General features: G+C 46.7%; 1 protein-coding gene across 1 annotated transcript in view; it reads right to left on the reverse strand.

Annotated features, from left to right (window-relative positions):
- LOC311228008 (testis development-related protein) overlaps positions 1–240 on the reverse strand; it is a 33,504-nt gene extending 33,264 nt beyond the window's left edge. The window contains exon 1 of the mRNA XM_084313897.1: positions 1–240. This exon is cut by the window's left edge and continues 254 nt beyond it. The gene's annotated coding sequence lies outside the window, so the exon portion shown is untranslated.
- Positions 241–4,660: the final 4,420 nt, after the last annotated feature.

The following is a 4,660-nucleotide window of genomic DNA, read 5'->3' on the forward strand; positions in this document are numbered from 1 at the left end:
GCACCGTCCGCGCTGGTGTTGATGCTCGGGTTATTACTTACTACTACTGTAACAACTCTTCTTGGATGCTTTCCATGAAAACAAAACATAAATCAGACATTCATACCAGGAACCGCAAGGCACGACTTCTTCTCCTCCAGCAGCGACACATAAACCCTCTTCGTTTCATGAGCGTTTAGTTTGTTTTCTGTGTGTTTGTACTAACAGTCTCTCTCCTCCCACATCCCCCCCTGTCTGCCGGTTCAACTCTCTGGACAAGAGAACCCGTTTTGTAGTTGCTATGGTAAAGAGGAGGAGGGGGCTTCAGGGTTATTTTTTTTATTATTTTTTTTACCTTTGAAGTAACAGTGAGTCTGTCTTTCAAAGTGCCATGACAGCGAGCATACAAGTTATACAGCCCTGTGGCCTATATTTTTTATTTTTTATTTTATAATTCTATTCCATTCTATTGTGCGCCTATTTTTATTTCGTGTCTATTCCATTTTATTTTATTCCACCTTTTTATTTTACAGTTGTTGTTTGTACGGCCCTGACCTATTTTTATTTAATTTTTTCTTATTTAATAATTCTATTCCATTCTATTGTGCGCCTATTTTTATTTCGTGTATATTCCATTTTATTTGATTCCACCTTTTTATTTTACAGTTGTACGGCCCTGCCCTATTTTATTTAATTTTTTCTTATTTAATAATTCTATTCCATTCTATTGTGCGCCTATTTTTCTTTCGTGTCTATTCCATTTATTTTATTCCACCTTTTATTTTACAGTTGTACGGCCCTGCCCTATTTTTATTTTATCTTTTATTTTATTTAATAATTATATTCCATTCTATTGTGCGCCTATTTTTATTTCGTGTATATTCCATTTTATTTTATTCCACCTTATTATTTTATTATCTGTCCGTTAATGTCCGTCCGTTAATGTCGCACAAAAAAAACGACCAAATCAAATGCCATGGCTGCTATAGGATAACATTTAATTGGGGGAAAAAAACACATTGAAAGTGTTTTCAGTGTCAGTGTCGGTAATCAGAGACAGCTGAGCAGACCGGACCATCATAGGCTTATTGTTATTCATTATGTATATGCTAAGCCTATACCAATGGGCTAATAATACCTTACGAGCCCAGTTTGCATAATAAATAATAAATCATTTCATAATGTTTGGTGCGAAAAAGGCTCGTCATATCCAGAGAGATTGTGTTCTGTAACATATCCCGAGAGATAGTGTTCTGTAACCTACCGTCTTCCCCCAGGGGCCGACAACGACACAGAGGTCCTAATTCTATACATCTTTGGGCGCCTTATTTATTTATAAAGTCTTCAAGTAATCACCCGGGTTTAAGAGGGGAAACGGGTCCCAAATCAACACTTTTGCTCAGTTTTTGTTTTAGACATGCGGACCTAGGTGTTGCTTATAGGAGACCAAAACGCTCCACCTCTCTCATACATTATTTAGGAATCGACCCCCCCCCCCCCCCCCCTTCTAGCATTTTCTGTCAGGGTTGCACCACAGGCCGTGTGTTGTGTGAAACCTGAGAGCCAGGCTTGACCACTAGTGCACGGAGAGAGAGAGAGAGAGAGAGAGAGAGTGGTCAGTATAAGGTATAGTCTTCCTCTGAAGACCTTTTTTTTAAGCTCATAACCTACTATTTACAAACCTTTATGAACAGGCTTGAGCCTGTATTCTGTTGGCACAAGTATAGGTTTTGGTCACTTACCTCTCTCTCTCCTCCCCCCCCCCCTCTCTCTCTCTCTCTCTCTCTCTCTCTCTCTCTCTCTCTCTCTCTCTCTCTCTCTCTCTCTCTCTCTAACTCTCCCCCCCTCTCTCTCTCTCTCTCTCTCTCTCTCTCTCTCTCTCTCTCTCTCTCTCTCTCTCTCTCTCTCTCTCTCTCTCTCTCTCTCTCTCTCTCTCTCTCTCTCTCTCTCTCTCTCAAACTCCCCCCCCCTCTCTTCTCTCTCTCTCTCTTCTGTCTCCTGTCTCTCTCTCTCTCAAACTCCCCCCCCTCTCTCTCTCTCTCTGTCTCCCTGTCTCTCTCTCGTCAAAAACCCGACCAGGCAAAACAAATTGTCCATTTATGCCGCAGCACTAATCCCTTAAAATAGCCACAGCAAACATCGCTGGCCTTATTCAACAGACTTTAGTACATTTAGTACATGTCTCCACATCCACAGTCATGGGTTTACGGTATGTTGTTTGTTGTGTGTGGGTGGGTGTGCACGTGCAATGCATGTGCACGCGTGCATGGTGTCTCTCCACGTCCATCTATAGGAGTCGGTGTCATCAATACCTAATTAAAGGGAGCTAATTTGCAGCTGACGCAAACCATCCTTGTTGATCCTCATGGCCCGAGAGCGGCCCGATACAATGTGTCCGTCACTGGGAGTGACCTATCAATAGGCGGGGTCGGTGACTTCTCCCGCGGCGCGGTCAACATCGGGTCAAGCCTTTAATGGAAGGCCCGTTTTCCAGGAGTTGCTGCATTCCCAGTATGCCCAGTGGTTATTTACAGTGGGCTGACCCTGGTGGCCAGAAGGAGCCACGCACGTCCCTAATCTATTCAAGCCCCTTTGTCCTCCAGGATGAGCCACTCAACCAGAGAGGAGCCAGGGACCTCACACCCCACTGGCAACCAACCACACCATAAATCAACAGGGTGTGCGACGTGTGCTTGTGTGCGTGTGCTTGTGTGTGTGTGTGTGTGCTTGTGTGTGTGTGTGTGTGTGTGTGTGTGTGTGCGTGTGTGTGTGTGTTGTGTGTGTGTGTGTGTGTGTGGCGTGTGTGTGCGTGCGTGCGTGCGTGCGCGCGCGCTCAATACACACAATTGTTAAGGGGATGCAGACCAGAGAAAGACGTTTGTCTTGTTTACATCAGGGTCCCCATTTTCAATTCATAGTGTTATGCTGTTTTATCTCCTTATGAGATCGGTCTGTCAGTGTGTGTGTGTCTGTGTGTGTGTGTGTGTGTGTGTGTGTGTGCGTGTGTGTGTGTGTGTGTGCGTGTGTGTGCGTGTGTGTGCGTGCGTGCGTGCGTGCGCGCGCGCTCAATACACACAATTGTTAAGGGGATGCAGACCAGAGAAAGACGTTTGTCTTGTTACATCAGGGTCCCCCATTTTCAATTCATAGTGTTATGCTGTTTTTATCTCCTTATGAGATCGGTCTGTCAGTGTGTGTGTGTGTGTGTGTGTGTGTGTGTGTGTGTGTGTGTGTGTGTGTGTGTGAGAGTGTAACGGGGAAGCCCGTGGGTATGTCCACAGTCACGGAACAGGTGTGTTGACGAGTGACTGTGGCAGTGCGGGCTGGTAAATTAAACTCACTTCCCCATAACAGGTTAACAGACGCATAGGTACGGTAGTTAGGAGTGAATTCAATTCTTAGTGCAGCGGCCTGTGTCGTCGCCCGCGGACGCGGGAGCCCCCTGTTCGACTCCCCTCGGGACATTCTCATTTAACATCAAACACAACGCAGACCCAGTATGATCCGTCACATGTGCGCGTGTGTGTGTGTCAGCATATCATACTAAAAGAGGTGGATGAAACGTTGCACACAGGCTGACAGCAGGCCAGGCATCTAAGATATTTAGCTAATTGGTCAACGACAAGTATTATCGTTAATTTCCATCATTGTCCATTGAAAAATAGGTGATTCCGTATGAAGTTACACCTTTTGAACACAAGAGGGCGATACTAGACAGGTTCGCTGCTCAGAGCCTCAGGGAACCGGCTCTCTGGCCCCTGTTTACAACTGGGAATGCCATAGTGAACCTATTATCGTTGTTATACCTATGCATTAAAAACATTTATGCATGGCGCGGCGGGTAGCGCAGCGGACTAAGCGTCTGTCTACCACCGCAGAGACAGTGGGATCGAATCCAGTTGCGGTACCTCCGGCTTGGTCGGCCGTCCATACTGACACAATGGCAGTGTCAGCGGGTGGGAAAGCCGGCGGGGTGGGTCCTGGTCGTTGTAAACAGCGACTCCTACAGGTCGGTCAGGGCGCCTGCACAGCGAGGGAAGGATCTGGGCCGGGGAGGTAGTGTGACCCTTCCACACGTTACACTCCCCAGTGAGAGTCCGCGCTGCCAGGTGAAAAGAAGTGGTGGGCTGGCTACACATGTGTCGGAGGAAGCATGTGATAGTCTCCGCCCTCCCGACCGACGGTAGGGGGTAGAGTGCGCAACGACCAGGAAGGGGATTGGGAATTGACATAATGACTAACATTGGGATGGGAGGGAAAACAAATACATTTATGCATGAATTAATTTCCATCATTGTCCATTGAAATAAGCCACGCCCCCTCATGCTTGGAACCTGTTCTAACTGCTTCTTATCACCCTTCCTAAGCTTCACCCTTCCTATCACCCTTCCTAAGCTTCCTAACACCTCAAGCATCTCTCTATCTCAAACCTTCTAGTCACAACCTTGAACAACAGTTAAAATAAGAACAGTTTCCGTGCCACACCGCCTAAGAGTAGAACCAAACGGTGACCAAATAAGGGACGTACGGACTCAAAACAAAACCAAAATTACCCCCGATCGCCGGCCACAGAAAATTTTATTATGGAAGGACTTTCCAGCGATACACGTATAGGTCAGCGCTGTGCGTCACTCGTGCTGATCAGCCGAGCGGCTGCGCCAGGGGCCTGTCACTCACAGCC

This window comes from Notolepis coatsorum (assembly GCF_963971535.1).
Source record: "Notolepis coatsorum genome assembly, chromosome: 5".
NCBI classification, from domain to species: Eukaryota; Metazoa; Chordata; class Actinopteri; order Aulopiformes; family Paralepididae; genus Notolepis; species Notolepis coatsorum.